The 24,057-nt window shown below is 35.4% G+C and overlaps 1 long non-coding RNA gene and 1 pseudogene across 3 annotated transcripts in view; one reads left to right on the top strand and one right to left on the bottom strand.

Moving 5' to 3' along the window:
• The window catches only part of LOC142871935 (uncharacterized), a 117,670-nt gene that overhangs the window by 51,009 nt on the left and 42,604 nt on the right, over positions 1–24,057 (bottom strand). The gene's annotated exons all lie outside the window — the stretch shown is intronic.
• Positions 4,266–23,962, top strand: LOC142871883 (protein transport protein Sec61 subunit beta pseudogene; annotated as a pseudogene).

The following is a 24,057-nucleotide window of genomic DNA, read 5'->3' as shown; positions in this document are numbered from 1 at the left end:
AAATGACTTCCTTTAAAATAGGTTTCTCAGTCAAATTAGTCTCGGAAACTTTTATGACATAGCTCACTCCTGTTATAGAGATTATAATGAACATATTATAACATATTAAAGACTTTAACAATCTGCAATAAAAAAAACCCAGATTTTAATTAATTTGGCTATAGAACCCTTCCTTGACTTATTTTCTCCTGACTTCAATTACCATATCCTAAAACACATTTGGGACATAATTTATTAACTTTTTGTTTCAAAGAAACCAATTTTGGAATAAATGTTTTGGAAATCCAAGGAGGGCAGAGCTGAGCTAACGAGTAACTTTATGCTTGCTTCTTTTTTTTGTGAGGTATGACAGATTCTGGGGAAGGAGAGTACAATAGAGACACAAGCAATCGCTAATAGGTAATATAGAAGTCCCAATTCTCCTTTGCTGATGGATTTTTAATTATATCTGGTGTCTACAATGACCCAAATATAAGAAGATTAAAGGAATGTTGCAGAACTATGGTGGCAAAAGTAAAGATTAATAGAAACCACTTGCTAGGTTTGGATTTGAACATTGATTCATGTTCACTTTGAATAGCATATATTTTATATATTATATATATTATCTTATGTCTATACTTTTGCTTCTTTTGACCTAAGAATTATAGAGGAATGGATTTCATTTCATATTTGTTTTTCATAGTCCCTGAAAGGTTAGTGTATGTAATTTGATGATAATATCAGCCTCCAGTAAAATGTAGTCAGCATATTATTTAAGCACAATTGTAACAAATAAAATTCAACCTTAATAGGTTGCCATCTGTAAAAGGATTGTGTTATGACTCGTTAAAATGAAAATTTCTTTTCATGTTAATATAGTAGTCCTTCTGAAACAGTTATTTTTCAAAATGATGCCTTTAGCGAAGGAATAACAGATTTAACATAAACAGCCCAAGGAAATGGAAGACACATTTAGCGTACCTCATAAAAAACAAGTCACATTTCACAGTGTTTTATGAGATAGACAGCTGATTTTAAGATGTTAATCAGTGTGAAGCAAATTAAAATCACAAGGCTGTCTCCTGTAAGAATAAATTATATCACTGTGTTTTAAAGAGAATTCAACTGGAACAGGTAGAGTGGCTGATGCATTAAACGTGTATTGACTAATATATGAAATAGTAAGACATTTGAAATTGGATTATTTATCTAGGTTTACATACTCCTTGATGGCTTGGGTATGTTACAGATTCCTCAAATAACTAATAAAAAGTTGGAATTATTTTCCATAAGAATTAAAAGTAGTATTTTGGTGCCCATATTATGAACTAGTGTAATTCTTCAGAGAAAAAACTACCAAAAAAAGCAAATAAAAATCAAGGTGAGTTAGTGGTATGGACCAAGTTATTGGACTAAATGAACTCTCAGTTCCCTTAAAAACTTAAGATATTAACTGTTGTATAGTGTAATGTAAAGCACATGAGTTGTAAATTAGATTGTATTTGAATCTTGCTTCTGGCTCTTCTTAGTTGTATGATCAGAATTTATTTAATTTCTCTGAGTCTCAGTTTCCTAAGCAATAAGATGGGATTAAAGATAAAATACTTCTCTTGAAAGCTATTGAATGAATACATAGTGGCTTGAAAACATTTAAAAGCTTCCAGTGATAAAAACATCATATGAAACGGTCTTATCTGATGGATTATAAATCAGAATAGCATCAGACTTCTCAATAGCAACACTGGAAGCTAAAAGACAGTGGAATAAGCCTTCAGAATACTGAGTGAAAATTATTTTCAATCAAGAATTCTGTACTTGACCAATCTCTCAATCAAGTATGGGTGTATAATAAAGATACTATGGATAGATAAGATATAAAAATACAGTGCACTTTTTCCAGTATGCATCTTGAGGATATTTTCCATAAAACATAGAGTAAACCAAGGAAGAAAAGATTAGAATCAGCAAATCTCCTGCTAGCCAGGTGCATAAGAGAAGAATGTACAATCCAGATATATGTTTTATTAATTTTTAATGAGAAATATAATGGTCATGTGCCCTAGAACACTGATTATTATCTGACCATTGCACTCTTTCCCTAGTGGAAAATTGACATAAGAGACAGGTTATAATCATAAAGTTGTTATTTTGAAATATGAATCGAAGTGAAGGGAGATTGTCTATGAAGGCAATACACCCATATCCACTGTCAGGTACCCCTATCCCATCCAAGATAGTGGGGAAAATATGTTAGCATTCTTACATGGTGTATTATTCTACATTTAATTGTCACCTTCTGTGTTAAGTTATTCTTTCTATTAACTGAATTAAATTGATGGATTAACCTTTATTGGAGAATTTCCAATATTACCTCAGTCACCTATTTACAAATCATCTTTCTAGAGTGGATTACTTCTATACTTCAATGATTATGTATGATTCTTACTTCTTTCTTTCATTCAAAAAAGATAACTTTCTAACTCATCATAGCTCCTTATATACTGAAAAGATATGTACCCCAAAAAAACTAAATAAAATTAACAAGAACTCTAAAACAGAGTCCTCACAAATCAAACTTACAATTAACAATTTGTTTGAAACACCTTATCCTGAGCATATTTCATTGCAAGGAACAGAAGTTAACTCAAGTAAAGGGTAATAAATTATAGTTATAGATCTTGTGGTATCCAAAGAAATGCTATACAACCAAGTCTTTGAATGAATGAGATCTTTGGGGACCTCAGCAGCAAGACATTTTGGATCATTACAACAGCATTCCACCATTATTTGGACCTAGCTACACAATATTCTAGTGTTTTGTCATTAATATGACTCGGCTACACTACATATGGCTATTACTTTCTGTTTCCCAGTCTGTTTAATTTTAGAAAATGTATTTCCTGAGATCAAGATACGTGTATATATATCCTCCACCTTGATCAGTCATAACCACTAATGTAATCACACCACACATGCATACACACACATACTCATGCACATACTTACCCATGCACATCAATCATTCAAACCCAGTTCCAAAACTAGCAAAGAAAAGCAGAAGTAAGAAAATTTGCTATAATTTCAGAGCAAAAAAATCATTTTTAACAGTAATTTTTTAAAAGTGTCAAGTCAGAAACATTTTGTCAAAGTACAAGGTCAATTCAAGGTTCCTATGTTGGATTGTTAAATTTGATCTATTCTATAACCACCAATAACTCCACTACGCCCAGTCACCTTGACCCTTTGAATCATTAGTCACAGTGGGGACCCTGATGTAGTATGAGTGAATCAATGAAAATCGACCCCTATTACTAGAATACTATCTTAAATTGCATGCCCTGCAGTGTGTAAGGGTTAACAACTTGATATATAATGAGTTAATTACAACCACCATTAAAACCAAGATCAGGGCCCGGCGAGGTGGCTCACGCCTGTAATCCTAGCTCTCTGGGAGGCCGAGGCGGGCGGATTGCTCGAGGTCGGGAGTTCGAAACCAGCCTGAGCAAGAGCGAGACCCCGTCTCTACTATAAATAGAAAGAAACTAATTGGCCAACTAATATATATAGAAAAAATTAGCCGGGCATGGTGGCTCATGCCTGTAGTCCCAGCTACTTGGGAGGCTGAGACAGAAGGATTGCTTGAGCCCAGGAGTTTGAGGTTGCTGTGAGCTAGGCTGACGCCACGGCACTCACTCTAGCCTGGGCAACAAAGCGAGACTCTGTCTCAAAAAAAAAAAAAAAAAACCAAGATCAGGAGCTGGTATTAAAACAACCTAAAAGACAATCTAAAAATGAGGAAAGATTAGAAAGCAGAGCAGTTGTAAGGGAAATGCTAGTGTGTATGGGAAAGGTAGAAAGGCAGTGTCCAGATAGAGAATGAAGGGAATAGGAAAGTAAAGAGTTAGAAATGAAATATTGTAGATACACTGCACTTTGAAAAGTTGAGCTATCTTCATTTGAACCAAAGCATTACAGGCCCTGTTTAAAAAGACAGTGATCTGGGAATCATTTCTGAGGACTCCATTCTCTGTACCTCACTGTTGTATATAAGCATCTCTAAACATAGCTACAATGAATGACATGTGACTTGTTTCAAATGAGAGACTAATATTTTCAAACTTATTTATAACAGTTAGAGTTACTTGATTTGGAATCCATGGCCTCCCAAGTGACCCATGGTTAGAATTCAAGGTGTTATGTGAGATACTGAAGGAGCTCTGTGTAGCAACCACATATCAGTTGGCACAGAAATATTTCTGTGTTTTAATAACCAGCATGTAAAAATGAACCAGGTAGGCCAAAAATAAACAAAAAACAAACACCCCAGCATGGCTATGTGGCTATAACTTTGCCTGCTGGCTGAATCTAAACCTTGCTTATACAAATATATTTTAACATATGTAAGTGTATCATTTGTAATTACTAGCCCAATGGAAATTTATATTTTACATTTAAGGTAAATAATGTCAACTTGCCCTTCACAAAAATGCACTAATTTATTCTACTAACAAATTTTCAGCAATATCATTTTTTCCTTTTTGACTACATATATATTTTTTAATACTTAATATTATCAAATTTTAATCTTTTCTTCTATGTTTTTAGAAATGTGGATTGCTCTATTATTCACTTGTAAAATTTTGAGTGAGATTGTCTTCTCATAAATTTTATCAGGTGTCCTCAAACTACGGCCCACAGGCCACATATGGCCCCGCGGGGTGTTTTTGCCTCCGCTGCCTGTCCTGCTTAGCAGTTGACTCGTCCCGGGCCTACAGTGTGCCTGTGTGGAATGTGCACCTCACTCTTCAACAGCCCTCCAACGGTGTGAGGGATGGTGAACTGGCCCCCTGTTTAAAAAGTTTGAGGACCCCTGATTTAGATGATTTGTGTTTCTTTTTCTGAGCCCAGTCACTTTGAGTACTTTGTACATTTTGCTATTGAGTTTTCATTTGATTTTTATGAATTTTTAAGACTTTTAAAAATATGTATTAAAGAAATTAGTCTTTTGTCTACCATATTTGTCATCTTTATTTTTCCAGTTTGTATCTTTTGGCTTTACTGGTGTTTTTAAATATACAGGAAACTTTCATTTCTATGTAGTCAAAATTATCAGCCTTTTCCTTTTCGAATTCTAGGTCTCCTGTCACTTTTTAAAAGCCTTTCTATTCCAAGTTTATTAAAAACAGTCATCTGAATTCTTTTTTAAGCACTCATTTATGGTTTTAGTTTAAATTTTTTTAATCCATCTGGAATTTATTTTAGTATAATGAGTGAGGTAGGAGTCTAGCATAATTATTTTCCAAATGACTGGCCAGTCATCTTAACACTATTTATTGATTAATCAGTTTTTCCTCCACAGAATATACTAAATTCTTAAATGTATTCTTAAATTCACATCCATTATTATATCTTCTTCTATGTTCTGTTGATCGTTTTATTCTTGTTCTAGTATCATACTATTTTAATTATCATAACTTTATAATATGTTTTAATATTTAGCAGGACTGTCAACTTTATTGCTCTTTTGTTTTAGATTTTCCTCAATAATCTGATGGATCAAAAAATCTGCCACATAAAATTCTGAATATTTTTCACATTTCACAAAATTAGTTTTCTAACTGGGATCAGCATGAACTCATAGATTAAATTAGAGATAATTAATCTCATTAAAAAGTTGATTCTTTCTAGAAAAGAAAATGTTATCTTCCAATATAATGACATCTTCAGTAGAATTTTAATGTTGTCTTTGCTCTTTTAAAAAAGTTCATCCCTAGATTTTTGATTGTTGATTTCTATTGTGAATTGGATCTTTTCTTTCTGTACAATTTCAAGCCAAATTTTTAGTGTATACAGAAAAGTTATTGATTGTTTTATTTTTTTTATCTGGTATGCTAACTGAATTCTAATTGTTTACCATTGTTTTAACTTGCTTCTCTTGGGTCTTCTAAGTAAATAACCACACCACTTGCAAATACTGCCTCCTCTTTTACACTATTTGTATCTTTTACTTAATTCTCTTGTCTAATTGCATTTTCCAAAACAGGAAAAATACCAAAGCATTAGGAAAAAGGTGAAGAATTTCTCTAGGGACAAAATCATATGAAGAATCTTGGATAAAATAAAATGCTAAGAATAACTCTTCTTGTCCAGGGAAGCTAATTTTTTATATAGTCTTCATTGTATGAATCATTTTGGGTCATATTTTCAAGCTCGGCACACACTCCCTACCCCATAATTGCTCTAATAATTTTAAAATAACAATTGATAGCTGTGGACAGCTATAAATAACCAAAATGGAAGGCATTCACACTATGCTTTCAAAATGTACTTGTTTAGCTTTATTTTGTCAATAACTTAAACCATATGGAAAGGGCAAATTCACCCTCACAAAACATTCTACAAATGGCATGCAGTAAATGATAGCATTTGACAAGTTTTTACCAATTTATTTTCAGAAACAGAAAAGCCAACTGTTACAATCAGTTTAAAGTGAAAAAAAATGTACCCTCCCAATCCAAGGTGTTTTTTTTTTTTTTTCGCCTATGCTAAATCATGTTTGTACAACAGTAGTTTTGCTGCACAGGTTGCTGTGTATCCATTTCTACACCCTTTGCTCCTGCTCCAGAAGCTGAAGGGTCAATAATACAATGGTGCCTATTAAATACCATTTGCCAATAAGGTTGGTAACTTTTAGAAGATCTAAGTTGAAGACATCAATGGATTTCCAGATATTCTGATGCCCTTGAATATCAACTTTTAGGGGCAGGTGCAGGTTGGCAACATTAACCACAGGAAAAGAGGAGGGCAAAAATGAGGAAGCCAATTTAGAACCTAACCCACAACAGCGGGAACTTGAGGTTAGGGACTTTTACCCCTGTGCAGAAACTAGGAGCTCATGTCTAAAGGTGAGCTTTTCTCCATTAACATACATTAGCATAGTAAAAAATCACACCCATCAGCGCCATGACAGTTTATAATTGTCATGGCAACCCCTAGAAATTACTCTGTAAGGCTAAAAATGGGGAGGGCCCTAAGAATTCTCCACCCTATTCCCAGGACAGTAATGAATATTCCACCCACATTTGGCATATCATACGGTATAGACATAAAAATAGAAGTGTAGTAAGACTCCAGTGTCTTCTCCACTTATGGAGACAGGTTCATTTCCCCTCAGGAAATGTACTTTTGCTTTTTATTCTATACTGAAAAGCCTGCAATAAAAGCAGCTTGTGGGGAAATGCTAGTGTCTGTCATCAGTCCCTCATACCTGCCTGGCTTGGGATTCTTACAATCTATGAGCCAAAGAACCAGGGAAACACCCCTCTAAAAAAATCAACCCTAACAAACTTGCAAAACTAAAGACTGAGCTTCATAGCACGTAAAACCACCAACTCATTCTCCTCAGCTGAGATGCTGTAGGGACAGAACATGAGGAGTAATAGACAGAGTTGATTATTTAAATCTGATCTCCTTCTCTAACAGTGATTAGGGGCAAGGAGTGAAAGTAACTAAAGATACCCAGATTTGAACTTTGAACATTTATTTACAAGGGATAAATAGTAACCCCTCTGGTATACTTATGTGTATCTTGCACATTGAACACTTGGGGCTGGAGCTTGAGCAGAGAGAGATGAGAAGATGAAAGTGATGCCTGTTAGAGGTTGAATGAAGCCAAGATTACAATATCTTGGAGAAGAATAGGGATTCTGCAGCTGGTTAATTCTACTACCTTTCCAGGTGAACACAAGTGGCTCTTATCTATACTCATTGTGAAGCTGTATTTTCCCACTTTGAGGGAAGAATTAAGCTAATGATTTGTTTATATTTACTATTTTATTTTCATCTAGTCTTTCTCCTTGAGGCTGCTATTCTAAGTTAAAAATATATAAAAATGACAAAATTTAGTGAAACTGTGAATGATCAAGATCTAGGTTTGGGGATCTTGTAGCCAAGTAAATATAGAAAGCTTTTCATAAGAGAGTAGCATAAGAAGAGAAAAGAGACAGAGGTGAATAAGGACAAACATATAGTCGATGTTTTGAGTGTTGAAAAATAAAGATAAGGTAAGATACGCAATAATGTATGCCGAGATGATGGTTCATAAGCTCTTATGTATGCTGTAGATATTTGGTTACAGTTCATTGCCAAGTTCTAAAAAATTGGAAACAGAAAGAGCCTGCAAGACAGTGATTTTCAATTTGTTAAGTTGACCAAGCAGCCATAACTCTTGCTATTCTGTCCCTCTACTTCAAAATAGTTACACATTTATGTCATTATATGACCAGAAACAATTTTATTATCAGAAACTGGAATAGTGTTAGAGGCAAGAAGGTTTCTGAATCTTAAAAAGAAGAGCATATAAAATATATAAGAAAATTATATATTTAGGAGGATAGATATTACCTATTTTAAGTTATCTACTTGCCCAATTTAAAATGAAGGATAGGCCTTACTAGTTGAGTGATAATTATGAATTTAATAATTTCATATCAAATTATTTTGACATCCTGCTAGAAGATAAAGAAAAGCAGGCACCAAAATCTCAAGAAAGAAAGAGTTCTAGAAAAACTTAACCTTGAGAAACTCCATTCATTAAATTAAATTCAATGGGATTTGAATAAGAGAAGAAAAGCTGAGATAGAAAGGGTCTTCATTCATCTGTATTCTTCAGATAGCCCAGTAACTATTCTGTGTGTTTAGGGTCTATGTTTTTCTAGGAGAAAATTATCAAAGTAGAAATAAAATGCCTCTATAATTTCTTAGACAACTTAAAAATTGTATTCTAGTTACGTTAATGAAAATCACTCCCATGTTCTTAGTCCTAGGAAACTGTTGATTCTTTAGTGAATTAATCAGGACTATTTCAGTAGTAAGAGACAGAAACCTAATTCAATTGATCTGGAGGGAAACAAATGATAATTTATTGATTTATGTAGCTAGGAAGGAAACAAAGGTAAGTTATGAAATCAAGGAAGAACTGAACTGCAGTTGAAACTTATTGCCACCAGAATTTTGTTCATCTTTCTACTTGTCTGTGCTTAATTGATTTTTTCTTTTTTCTTTTTCTTTCTTTTTTTTTTTTTTTTACTTCCCACAGAGTCTCCATTCTGGTTTGTTTTGTAACAAAGCAAATGGTCCATAAGGAGTAGAGAAGGAGAGCCAATGATTAAGTTGCCCCTTCTCTCCTCCCATCCACCAAGGTGCATAATTTTCTTCAGTACAAACAGTTTAGGTGCTAAAGATTAATCTTCTAAGTCTGGAGGGTCATAGCAGTTACTCAACCAGATGACTTGGGTAAACGCACCAGCATGGAACAAAACCTCTCTCATATTTCCCAATTTTTGAGGTTTCTTTGAGGTGTTGAGAAAAAAATCTCCGTTAGTGGGTCTAGACAGATTGGCAATCTCAAAGACCAATCTTTCAAGTAAAAATGGATCATTACACATATACACATCCAATTTTAGTCCCCCATCCCAAGCCCCATTTTAAAAAACCACAAAAAGGAATTTTGAAAGAGAAATGAAACCAAAAAGATTGGGGAAAAAGCAGAAGAGGAAAAATAGCAGAAAATTTTGGGAGCTGGTAAGCAGATGAAAAGTGGTACTGATTTAGCATAACTAAGAAAGCTAAATCTCAAGCTGGCAGTGAAATCAGCAAGGAATGAATACAGTTTATTTTAAAGAATCCTGTAAAAATGTTAGGAATTAGTAGCACACAGTGCTCTTGGAAGTGGGGATGAAGAGAACAACTAAAATAAAGAGAATTGGTAAAAAGCTATTTAAAAAGCAATTAGAGGCCAGGTGTGGTGGCCCATGCCTGTAATCCTAGCACTCTGGGAGGCTGAGGTGGGAGGATTGCTTGAGGTCAGTAGTTCAAGACCAGCCACAGCAAGAGTGAGACCCTCTTCTCTATTAAAAATAGAAAAATTAGCTAGGCATGGTGGTCCAAGCCTGTAGTCCCAGCTACTCAGGAGGCTGAGGTGGGAGGATCATTTGAGGTCAGGAGTTCAAGACCAGCCTCAGCAAGAGAGAGAACCCTGTCTCTACTAAAAATGGAAAGAAATTAGCTGGGCAACTAAAAATAGAAAAAATTAGCCTGGAGTGGTGGCACATGTCTGTAGTCCCAACTACTTGGGAGGCTGAGGCAGTAGGATCACTTGAGCCCAGGAGTCTGAGGTTGCTATGAGCTAGGCTGATGCCACAGCACTCTAGCCTGGGCAACAGGCTAGGGTCTGTCTCAAAAATAAACAAATAGCAATTAGATTCTAGGTCTACCCATCATTTCTATGCAGCTGTCAGATTACTCCTGCCTCCAGTAGAAGATTGGAAGTTTATTGCTTTTAGAGGATAATACAACAAAAGCTCTGGACTGGCAGACACTAGACATCTGTCAAGTTTCCTTACTGAAAACAGGATTATGAGATGTCTAGTTCTTTTTCCCCACTTGGTTCCCAGAACCCTGGAAGTCAGGCTTTTTCTTCCAAAACGGACACTGGAGAAGTATCCTCAGGGAAAATGACTGTCCCCAAAGAATATATGTAAAGTTTCTGAAATTGGGAGCTCATCAACAAAATGTCCTAACCAAATTATCCTACTGTGATGCCCACGGTCAATATTATTCCTCATGTTCAGATCTTCCAATTGGTGCTTTTGTCTTCTATCCTTAAATATGAGCAGATAATCAGGTTTACTGGACATCTGAAGAAAGACTCTAATATGGACTATAAAGGAAAAAAGAAAAAGAAGGAAAATCAACATGTTAGAGGAAACAGAGGCTATACTATGAGAAGAAAACCTGATAATCATTAATATGTCAAGGAGTGTGATGATAGTACAAACCTTCGATAAGAGTCCAGGAAATCAAAAACAATTATATGGCACTATGTGCCAGTCAGGCTTTACATACACTAAATCATTTAATCCTCACAAGAGCCTATGATGTAGGTACTTTTATTATTTCCATTATCCTGGTAGGAAAACTGAGTCACAAAAAAATTAAGTCACACAGTTCCTAAATAGAAAATCTAGGGTTCAAACCCAAGTAATCTGACTCCAAAGCCTGAAGATTTCACCACTTAGCCTTTCTGGGGTTCAAGAGGAGAGAGCAGGGAAAACAGAGGGAAAGAAAATGTGATTTCCTAGATAAAAAGTCCTTATAAAGCACCCAGAGACCCACAACAAGGCACATCTCAATGAAATTCAGAAAACTAGAGATAAAGGGAAGATCCATAAGCTCAGGACACAAAGGAACAGGTCACACAAAAAAGAGCAGGAATCAGAAAGGCTTGGGAATTCTCAACATAAACACTGGGAGATAAATAGTGAAGAAATATCTGCAAAATTCTGGGACAAAATTACTTAAATGGACAATTCTATCTGGATATAAACTATTAATACTATGTGAAAATAGAATAAAGACATTTTTAGGCATGCTAGTTCTCAAAATATTTTCTCCCACACATTTTTATCCGAAAATTGTTGGAGGAGAACAACTCCACAAAAGTGAAGGAAGCAGGAGACACTTGGGAAGAGGGAGACAAATGAAATCAGTCCCCAGGGTATAAACAGTTCAGATCCAAGTAGGTCAGAAGGCTCTACGAATGATTTTTCCAAGAAAATGAAAGTAATAGACTCTGATTTATCTAAACCTTTAAAAGGAGATTGAGACAAGTGACAGAGAAGTCAAGGATTGAATTTGAATTCATGATCAGTATATTAAAAAGTTTAAGTGAAGAAAAAATGATGTAATTATTAACTCCAGGGAAAATGTTAAGATTAGTAGTAAAGGCAAAGTAATCATAATTATTTCAATGGCATAGCTTTGAAGAGCCTTTAAAAAGTTATAGTGAATGAACACTGAACAACGGTTTAACTAAAAGTATGCCTTAACTATAATAGAAGGATAAGGGATGGGAACTAAGTATATGTATGATGGGATGAGGTGAGGAAAGAGACCAATATGCTTAGGCCCAGTAGGAAGTCAGTAGATAATGCTAACATTGAAAGAAATAAAAATAGCATCGCAACCATGTGTTTTTAGAGATATGGAAGTAAATAAAAATATTTTTAAAATTATTATTTTTCATAATAACATTTCTCTGATCTTCATAGAACAATTTAGCTCTTTATGTGTATGGGTAACTGATGAAAATAAAAACAAATTCCTTCTCTTTTGATTACTAAATATTTTCTTATGACTGAGATTACTTAGAGTGTAAATTAAAGTCCTCTTACATTGAGTTCAATTAGGACCACTTACATGTAGTAATTTGTATTTAGAACATATACTATTATTACATATAAAATGCCTTTTAATTTTGCATATTGTAAAATATCTTAAAATCATTAAAAAAATCTCTTCAAAATCATCTCTTCCTTAATATATTCTGTATCCCTATGAACTAGGTATTATCCTCAATTTAAAAGGAAATTTTAGAGAATGAGAGAAATTTTAAAAATTGCCCAAGATCTCTTAGGAATTTCGGGAGGGTAATAAGATCAGAACATACCATTCCAAATTCTTTGTCCTTATGCCACAAAATCATGTTGAATTTTCCCAAATATTTAAAAAAATAATAAACAAAACACTGAAATAATATGAGAATGTCAAAAAGAAAAAAAGAAGCAACAATGTTGGCACTATTGTAAACTGTGCATGTTTGACAAGAACTTAGGAATTCCTGATAGACATAAAAGTAGAGAAATCAACTTTCTCCAAATCTGTGACAACCATAAGCGAATCTGTGGATAAATATGGTATGAGGCTAATTATAGTATATCTATGAAAGCAATGAAGGGGAGAGAAAGCTAAACACACATACACACACAGTCAAACATACACACAACTTCATTCCAACTATTTTCTATCAGTGGGACTGATTATTTCTGGTTCTGATTGGACAGGATCTCAGTTCACTTCTTTTATATCAGAATATTATTTACATTTAGTTTATACAAAATCATTTCCCTTTAACAAAATATTAAAAGGACAGAAACAAGTGAGTAGATATAAAGTTGGTCTCAGATTTCTCATCTATAGAATTAGGATAATAAAAGTACCTGTCTTACAGAGTTGTTGTGGAGGTTAAATGAAATAATGCATGGAAGCAATTGTCATAGTGCTTCAAGCCATTTAACTAGAATTTCAGTGCTTCTGCTTAGTTCTCTGTCCTGTTCTGCTATTTAGTAAAATAACTTAATGGACATATCAGTATTTTTAAGTGATGATAAGGTCCTTAGGCATGGTCTAGAAAGAGAAAATTAAAAGGAAAAAAAACCTGAAAAACTGTTCAGCATAATATGTTAATGGGAAATTTCAATTGGTTGGGCATAGGAGTACAAACTGGGGATTTGGAGGTCTTGGACAGGGAAGAGAAGAATGTAGTAGAAGAAGAAAAGACAGTGAGAAATACTCAGAGATGAAGAGACAGCTTGGTTTAAACAAGCTTCTAATGATTAATTTTACTTTTCCTTCTCCTATGTTGGGCATATTTCCCACCCCAAATGTTTTGTTTAATAAAAAGTTGGCTACTCACCCAACAGTCTTTTGTTAGTGGAGCTTTGGGAAATTAACAGGGGTTAAGGATACAGACAAAGAAAGGTCACACAGGCAAGGCAGTGAATGGGGATTGGCACTGAGAGTGAGAGATGACTGGATCCTGAAGTTTCTCCCAGGCCCCCACCATCCTAAGAATTTCACCACCTGGGAAATTGTGGAGGACTCTAAATTTCCCAGTGTATACAGAACAAGGAGCTATGCATATTTTTTTGCTTACAAAAGAAGGCTGGCAAATTTGGGCTTTTCAGGATTAACATCATTACCTCTTCTTTCCTTTAGCTAAAATAATTTAAAGCATAAATAGCTATGACAGATGATAGCTAACCATAAGTGGTTCCCTAAACAATGACACATAATGAATAAATTTTGATTGCATAAAGGAAATGAATAAAAAAGTTTAGAGTGTTTAATGTTTTATAAAATTGTTTCACAAGCATTAGCTCACACAATTGTCATGAAAACTCTAAGGCTATGGAACCCCTTTTTATTTTTAATGAGAAAAGAAGACTCAGTATGCTAAGGAACTTGCCCAAAGGAGTATAGGCTTTCCACTACACAACAAAGAAATCCAAACTTTAGTGGGAGGAGAGAGGACAAATTTGACCTACTTCAATTTTTTACTATACTACCTTCTAAATAGATAAATCAACTTAAAACTACTACACACCTAGTATTATTTCAGCTGCCATTTCAAAATATTAATGAGTATGAATTTGGTAATCTAAAACTAGGGTAATTTTTTAGACTTTGCCAAAAATTAAAGTGTATCCTAAAAGAGATTATCCTCCAGCATGATTATTTTATCAATATTTTTATGGGGAGACATTCCACATTCCCTTCCATTTTGTTTTGTCTTTTTCCATTATAGTTTAATGAAAGAAAACTATTTATTTTAATAAGGTCCAGTTCTATAAAGAGGAAATCTTTAAGCCAAAGTGAAATAAAAGCCAGCCTGTAAATAAATTATCTTATTATCAAAGTACTGATGGAAATATGGGGTCTAAATACAAATAGGGCAGACGTTTAGTATCATTTAAAAGCAATGTTCTAGGGAAAGCCTACAGAAATTAGACTTAGAAATTGAACCATTACAGAGAGAACTACAGTTTATAAGCTAAATGTTCATAATAGAAATACATTGGCTTATGCATTCAAAAGTCTATGCATGAATAAGTGCCCAATATGTGGCTCTGTATCATGTCTTTAAAATTTGGTTTTCTTATAAAGACTCACTGGTATTGGCACAAAAATAGGATTATTGACCAGTGGAACAGATGTGAGAACCCTGATATAAAACCATCCTCATATAGCCATCTAATCTTTGACAAAGCAGACAAAAACATACGCTGGGGAAAAGAATCCCTTTTCAATAAATGGTGCTGGGAAAACTGGATAGCCACTTGTAGAAGGTTAAAACAGGACCCACACCTTTCACCTCTCACAAAAATCAACTCACGCTGGATAACAGACTTAAATCTCAGGTATGAAACCATTATAATTCTAGAGGAAAATGTTGGAAACACTCTCCTAGACATTGGCCTAGGCAAAGAGTTTATGAAGAAATCCCCAAAGGCAATCAAAGCAGCAACAAAAATAAATAAATGGGACATGATGAAACTACAAAGCTTCTGCACAGCCAAAGAAACAGTCAAGAAAGTAAACAGACAACCTACAGAATGGGAGAAAATTTTTGCATCCTACGTATCCGATAAAGGGCTGATAACTAGAATTTACTTAGAACTCATGAAAATCAGCAAGAAAAAAATCAAATAACCCTATTAAAAAGTGGGCAAAGGACTTGAACAGAAACTTTTCTAAAGAAGACAGAAGAATGGCCAACAAACATATGAAAAAATGCTCACCATCCCTAATCATCAGGGAAATGCAAATCAAAACTACAATGAGATATCACTTAACTCCAGTGAGAATGGCCTTTATCAAAAAGTCTCCAAATAACAAATGCTGGCGTGGATGTGGAGAGAGAGGAACACTCCTACACTGCTGGTGGGACTGCAAGCTAGTTCAACCTCTGTGGAAAGCAATATGGAGATACCTTAAAGCGATACAAGTGAATCTACCATTTGATCCAGCAATCCCATTGCTGGGCATCTACCCAAATGATCCAATGACACTCTACAAAAAAGACACCTGCACTCGAATGTTTATAGCAGCACAATTCATAATCGCAAGGCTGTGGAAACAGCCCAAGTGCCCATCAATCCAAGAATGGATTAATAAAATGTGGTATATGTATACCATGGAGTACTATTCAGCTCTAAGAAACAATGGTGATATAGCACATCTTATATTTTCCTGGTTAGAGCTGGAACCCATATTACTAAGTGAAGTATCCCAAGAATGGAAAAACAAGCACCAGATATATTCTCCAGCAAACTGGTATTGACTGAGTAGCACCTAAGTGGACACATAGGTACTACAGTAATAGGGTATGGGGGGGGGCGGGTGTATACATACATAACGAGTGATATGCGCACCATCTGAGGGATGGTCATGCTGGAGACTCAGACTTGTGGGAGGAGGGGGGGGATGGGCATTTATTGAAACCTTAAAATCTGTACCCCCATAATATGCTGAAAAAAAAAAAAAAGATTCACTGGAAGCTGATAGGAAATCAGTTTTGGTATGAATTTCTACTTCCAAAGTATGCAATTTTCCCTCCCATTGGTAGTGAGCGATTGCTGCTTATATGGTTGGTGTTGACAAAGCCAAGTTTCCCTTGCTTTCTGGTTTCTATCCATAAACAAATGAAAATCTATTGATCAAGCACTGATGATAATAAATCTTAGTGTTTTTCTTGTTTTATCAGCCTTCCCATTAAATTGTATTTGAGATAATATGTTATCATATCATTTTATGTCAAATTCTTAATGATATGGCACATATAATTTTATGTCAAATTATTATCATTTTATGTCAAATTAATTATCATTTTATGTCAAATTATTTTGCTTACACACTGGATATGTAAAGGTTCTCTGTACCCATTTTACCAAGATTTAGTGTTAGTAAATATAAGGCCCTGTTCTGCCAAACACACTATGCCAAAGAATTATGCAACAATGGAGCCAAAAACCTGGATGATCACTGCAGCACATTAGCAACAATGCAAACCTTTCTATACCTCCTTGTTGATAAATGAAGATAATGATAGTATATATCTCATAATGACTGAATCGACACTTGTTATTAATATTTATTGTTTCTAGTTTTCCTTTTAGCATAATATTTCATGCTGAATGTATTAGTTAAAATGTTTTTAGCTGTAAGTTTTAGGCGAAGTGAGAGTGATCTAAACACATAGGAGTTTACTTTCTTACTTAAGAAATCTGGAGATAGGCAGCTACTTCAGAGGCTCAATGTGTTAGTCAGTGTTACTGGAATTCCTTTGCTTTCTGTATCTCCAGCCCATACCCATGATCACAGGATTACTTGAGAGTATTCAAAGTAGGAAGGAAAGGGACAGGCAGAAAAGAGACTTTCTTTTCCAAAGGAGATTCTCTTTCTGTCTTATTTTCCTGGACTGGGTTGCATGCTTACTTGTAGGCCAATACAAAATGAGATTCTTATAACGGAGAGACTCTAGTGAGAATTTATTTCCTGGGTCTGTGGTTGAAAGATTACTATACACCCAAAATTGCGGTGTTGAGGCAGAAGAGTGGAATGGCATTGGCAAGGCAAACAACAGAGTGGCAGAGTATTTTGCTCCAACGCTCCCCTATGACCAAGCTTGACTGACAACACACAGCTGAATTATTACTGGCCTGTTGGTTTTTGTTATTTTAATATGTAGCAAAAGAAGGCCAGGACTCATCATTTGTTTTTGGCTTTGAAACAATAATATAAAGACCATGTCTATGCAATTATATAAGGATATTTAGGGTTTGTAGCTAAGCCCTTTTGGGTAGGGGGGTTGTTCATTTTCCCTGAATTATTTAGGTAAATGTTTTCATTCCTAACATATTCTATGTGTTTATCCACAGTCTCTGAACATTAATAAAGACAGACTTGGTTGGTTATTTGATGAGTTTTTAAAAAATAGATTACAAAAAAAACCCTGTCTAGAATTAATCATATATACAATAATATTATACAAGTTATCTTCTAATGCTCTAATTTTTGAAGTTCTACATACAACTGATCTTTAACAGAATTACTTGGAAGTAAATGTCAAATGTTTAAAAATATAAGTAGAAATTATATATAAAATAACTAAATAGGAAATCATACCCATCTGAAAATAAGGCAATTATTTCATTTGAAGATTTGGTTCTTTAGTTTAAAAAGTCAAAGAATTTGGCTACTTTACATTGTAAATAATAGTCAAACATGAAAATGTCATTCATAGAGTAAAAATTGTTTCTTATTTTGTCCTTAGGTTTTGTATTTATTTTATTTTTATTTTGTTTTCTACAAGGCAAGATTTTGACATCAGTACCATTCTTTATCTTTTACTCACTGTTGCCTTTGGTATAATACACACCAGAAGTCTCCCAATTTGTTGTGTGTCCCTTTACACCAATTGTTTTTAAGGTATCATAGTAACTGGTAGTTATACAAATATTCTTGAGAACATCATATGATCATTTATTCATTTTATCCCCTGTTGGCTGTTCCAATCCCATTTAGCTAATAATATTACAATATGCTACATATTGTACATAACAATATGCTATATCCAAAGATAAGAATGCTCTGATAGAGAATTTAAAAATATTTGAAATGTGTCAATTAATATGGAAATGAAATCAAATTCCTTTAAAAAGGACTAATTTTCTGGTCTGAAAGTTTAAGTTTGTAAATTAAGAATAATTTTTCCCATAAATGGCTTCACAAATTATTTCTAACATAACATAAGGACTTTTCAGCACTCTTGAGGAGGTTTTAATAACTGAAGTTTCTGTTCAAAGAATATGTTGACCAAAACTTTGATGAACTGGGTAAACTATAAGGTAGCTATGTAAGTCATTCAGATGAGATGATGTTAAGAAAATGTTATAAACTCGATATCTAGGCAATGGTTTCTTTTTAGGAGATACTCAGTTCCAAAATACTTCTGCTAAAAATTAAACCCAAAGCCATGAATAAATAATCTTCAATCCAAGGCTTCATTTCTGATAAGGAGAGAATAGAAAAATACATCATGGCCATCAGCTCTAAGAGGTGTGGTGACTGTATTCAGAGATTGTCATCTGCGGTCTCCTAGCTTTAATTGGCCTCCTGGGGCATGTAGAATGTTGTGTGTTTGTCACACTTGTAGAGATCTTGGCACAAACTACTTTCAGCTGTTTGGAAACTTAACATACAATAGAAAGGGCCTGCTGGGTCTGGCATTTGCTGACATAGCCTTGGAGTCAATGGAAAAGTCTGGTTTCTTTTTTTAGGTTCTCACAGGGAAGGATTTGCAGACTGTAAAGCATACAAGAAGCTAAGAATCGCCCTTAGCATACCCAAAGCTTCCCCCCCCCCCCCAACAGGGACTCCAGAGAGTTTGGTTAGCACACTTTTTCTGCAGAGCCCTGGAATATTTTTATATTCCCCACTTGAATAACATCCCCCACAACAAAATATTTTACAATATTTTACCTAGATCTGCCACACAAAGATACTATGATAGAAGATCCCACAGCAAAGGTGGCAAGCTGGTAAACCTGATGGCTGAATTCACTGCACAGGCATTGCCTTTGTTTGTTTGTTTGGATCCTCCTAGTGTTTCATTTTGCTTTATTTAGTTAATTTGAATTAGTTGCCAGCTTTTAAAAGTCAGGACATTTCACATTTAAAAAACATCCAGATTATTATTTCTCTGGCAACACAAGGTCTGAGTTTCTGCTTGGCAACAGATAACTAGGGCTGGGTAGCAGCTGCCCACTTTGGAGGAGACAGGAGTCTCAAGTGCCAGAGCTCGACTGAAAGGCCTCTTTCCTTTACATTCCCTGACTGGCTCTGCTAGACACTTGAATTAGCAATAAATATGCCAATAAAGTATAAACAGAATGTGCCTTTAAAATATAGATTTCAAACATAAAGAATAAAGAATATTATATACAACATAACCACCTAGTAGCTTGCTTAAATAACAGGTCCTCATTTTGCTTAAGAATTTATTTTAAAGAAGTAAAACATTACATATAAATTCAAGCTTCCTCTTTATCTTTCTGAAATCTTTATCATCTTTCTCAAACTATACAGATGACCACAATTCTGATTTTGGTGGTCATGCATGTTTTACTTAACAAAATTTTCTTATTGCTACTTTTGTCCCCATATAAATGACTTTTTAAAAATGTACATAAGATCACATTTCTTGTCTAAAATTCTTCAATGACATTTTGCTGCACTTTATAATAAAATCAGAACTCCTTCTAACGCTTAATCTCCAATCTCAGTTCTTACCATTCTCCCTTCAAGGCTGATGAAAGTTGGAGCTTTTATCTATGTTAAGAACCCTCCCTGACCACTGCATCTAAAATATTTAATAGTTCTTCCACTGTGTCCTCCCCTCCTGTTTTCAGTTGCTCTTTAAAATATCACCCTGTTCATTTTTAATTTGAGTATGATTCACATATCACACTCAGATTATATTATTTGCTTTTTTGTTCATTGTTTGTTTCTCCCACCAGAATATAAGCTCCATGAAGGCAGGTGCTACTCTGTCTTGTTCATGCTAGTATCCCCAGCACTTAGATGAGTGCCTGGCACATAGTTGGTGTTATTAAATACTTTTTGGGTGAATAAATGAAAAATAGTTCTTCCTTCTCCTACCCCATAATTATCCTACACATAAGCTCTGCATTCTCTGACTCTACCTTATCTCCAAAGAAGAAAATTATTATCAGAATGAAGCCCAAACTTTTCTAGACAGCTATTTAAAATAAGTATAATTCCTCCAAAATTTTAGGAAGATAAGCAACCCCTTTCAGGTGAGCTGGCCCACAGGTTCTAGTCTAGCCTAGGTTCTCTGGGGGGTAACACAACTTCTTGGCAGTAGACCTATGCCCGTCACATTGGTGCTAACCCTGTTCCATAAGTCCAGTCCTTCTTGGTGATGGACAATTGTTTGGGATGCAGGCCTAGTAGGTAAATCTCAGGACTCTTTGTTTCACCTCTTCTTATCCTCTTCCTGCCAGTGGCCTTTCCCAAGAACCTCCTCTACCCTCTATAGGCTTTCTCCCACAAATATTCAAGTTTATTTCTCTTCTATAAATAATGATCCCCCCAAAGATAGTAGGTTAAGCATCCCAGCCCCTTGCAACCTAAAACTTGTACACTCTACCTACATATCCCAGAAAGTCTAGTCCTTAAAAACATGGTGATATTCACTCCCCCTTGGGAAACTTTTCATATCCTGCTCCAAATGCACAATTGCTTCGATAGTGCAAGGGAGTGAAACAAATTAGGCTGAGACCTCTACTATGCTAGCTAGCATCTGCCATATGATCCTCATTCAGTCAGTAAGCTCAGCCATGGTATTTCAGTTTTTAAGAGGTCCAGAGATAGATAAGTCCAAGGTTATAAATTCAGCAGCTCAAAAAACTGATCAAGGGCTTGGGTTTTTCCTTCTTTCTCCTCTGTCATCCTCAACATGCTGTCTATTATCTGTAGGCCTTTCTATCATGCTTGATAGATGGCTGCCACAACTCTAAGCATCACATTCTCACAAATCCACATCATGCAACAGAAAAGAAATGAATCTCTGCTTCTGTCCCATTTTAAAATTGAGAAAAAAAATTCCAAAAGGCTCCCAGCAAACATCCCATTACATATTATTAGCCAGTGTTTCATGTGTAAAACTATCACTGATGAGAGAAATGGAATATTCATGACTGGTTTACATTAATCAACATTCATTCTCTGGGGCTAGAGAGGAGCCCATTGGTTATTAGGCTTCCAAATGCCTGAACAAAATGCAAATTTTATTAACAGTGAATTGAATGAAATTAAGAATAGCTGTTGAATAGACAGTTCCAATAGATGCCATGGGTGCCCCAATCATACCCCTTCAGGACTACTCTGAAGGACTCCTGTAGATAGTTCCCGCACACACCCATGGCTTCCTGTTTCAGTCTGCTTGAGTGTGTCCTCTGCCCATGGGAGCTTGCTCTACCAGCAGGAATGTTCAACCAATGAAAATAGGAGGTGGTTAGTTTGCTCATTAGTGGAACATTTCTGAGATATCTCCCAGAGGGTCACCAGTAGGATCAACTAAGTCAGCAATGAACAGTGTCTGCCACTTGTAGCTCAGGTGCTTCTCTTCCCTGATTTCCAACAAAAGTTACTCCTTTGTGTGACCACTATAGTGTATAAACCACTAGTATAGTGTACTTTAAGAGTGTTTCTTTCCTACTGTACTGTATGTTCCCTAACGTCAGGGGCTCTGTCCTGTTCATTGCTATATTCCTATTGTTAAGCAAAATACTTTGTACACAGTAGGTAGTGACTAAATGTTGAATACTTTAACAGAGCCCCAGTGTGTGGTTTCTTACCTGGGACTCTTCTGGGAAAAAAGAAATCAGAATCCCTTAAGCACACCAGCTGTTTCCCTCCCTTCTCTCTTTTGTTGTCATCACTTCCATTTCTCTCTGCTTCAACTGCCACCTCAGAGGTTAAATATCTGAATTTCTCCAGGCAAGCAAGGTGTTCATCTGGGATAAATATGCTCTCTATAAGTTAATGTCCCTCAGGACATTTATTTTCTTTACCCGTGTTTAAGCATTCCCAATCTCTGAGACAGATCTTTTAACCTAAACATTGCCTCACAGCTGGCAGATCGTCTCCAGACCCACTGAACTCAGCTCACTGTGAAAGCCCACTGGCCTAAAATATGGGCAGTGGGGCAGAGGGCTGCCCTTCTGCTGCTGCGAGGAAATTTTATTTGAGAAACTCTAATTCTTAGTGACATATTTAGTATATTCCCATTTTTTTCCCTTAGCTTTATGACCTCATCAGTAAAACTGAAACTGCCTTCAAGTATTGAAGATAGAGTAGCTGGGAAATAAAAACGTCAAATGGACAGAGTAGTGGCTGCTATGCATTTGTCTTACCCTCACTCTTTAAAAAATCTAAGTTCTGTGAGAAAAAAATACAGAAAAAAACAGTTATTGGTGTCAATAAAATAGATGCCAATTCCTGATTTAGAGTGACAGTTAAGGGAGGAAAAAAAGCAAACTTGGGACTTTCAGCAAAATTTCTGAAAGTGAGGAAGAATGAGATTTTCAGGCCAATATGAAGCTAGAGCAATGCCAACATAACTACTGACATGGGATTAGTATCAGTGTACTAACAGCTGTCCTGGAGAGGCTGGCTTCTCATACCGATATCCAATTGGCATTTACCGTAGTTAAATGCAATAAACAGGAATGACAGGAGTGAAGCAAAGGTGGGACTGCATGTAGGGTCAGAAAGAATAATCTGTGAGATCAGTGTGGCTCAAATGTACATGTTGCAAATGCTGGACATAAGTGTGAGAAAAAATATGCAGCAATCAAGATTTCTGACCAGTGAACAGAGGCCGATGCATAGCAGAGCTAAACAAAGCTTGAGGTTTAGGTTCCTTTCATTTACACAGGTCTTTTCCAAGAACCAGTACCTAATTTGTATCTGTTATCTTTTTTCTTTCAAAATGTCTGTCCAAATTGTATGAACTTCAAGCTCTAAAACACCTCGATCTTCCCATGTCAGTTAGATTAATTTTTAAAGGGCTCCCCCAAACTGTCAACCAACACTGTAATGAAATACAGATTTAAAAGGGTAAAAGAACTGCAATTCTGAAAAACAAAAATAAATGAATAAATACATAGATAAAGTAATTAATTCAATAAATATTTACTAAGAGGCAAAATGTTTAAGATACTGCTTTCCTTAAAGATATTATAGTATAAGAGGCTCTGAAACTTTCTGGCGGTTCACCACAGAGCCCTGCCACTCTCCAGTCTCCACCATACCCAGTCTGACACCCAGCACTAACATGGGCTCTTCAGGGTGTTCTCCCAGCAAAGCAGTGGCCGCCTGGGCCACTGTCCGGCAAAGGCAAAGAAAAAATGCCAGCTGCGGAACAAGGAGTGCAGGCTGCACAACTTCAACAGGCACCGGGGGCATGTGGCGGTTCTACACAGAAGATTCACCTGGGCTCAAAGTTGGCCCCGTTTCAGTATTGGTTATGAGTCTTCTGTTCATCGTTTCTGTATTTATGTTGCATATTTGGGGCAAGCACACTCGTTCATAGATTCAGTTACATCCATCTGTCATTTGAAGAAGAAGGAAAAAATCCAACATATCTTGGACCAAAAGTATTTTTGTGATTTTTCTGTTCAGGAGAAAATTTTCAGTAAGCTTACTGTCTACAGGGGACTTAAGAAGAACTGATTGTGAGGAATTGGTTTTTTTCTATGACTAATAAACTTTTAATTCATTTATACCCCAAAAAGATATTATAGTGTAATTGAAGAATAAGACATAGGTATATAAAAATAACAATTCTCTTAAAATTGAAAAATGGGA

The sequence above is a fragment of the Microcebus murinus genome, chromosome 7 (assembly GCF_040939455.1).
Source record: "Microcebus murinus isolate Inina chromosome 7, M.murinus_Inina_mat1.0, whole genome shotgun sequence".
Taxonomy (NCBI): domain Eukaryota; kingdom Metazoa; phylum Chordata; class Mammalia; order Primates; family Cheirogaleidae; genus Microcebus; species Microcebus murinus.
The sequence above is the reverse complement of the archived record's forward strand: the minus strand, read 5'-3'. Positions and strand labels throughout refer to the sequence as shown.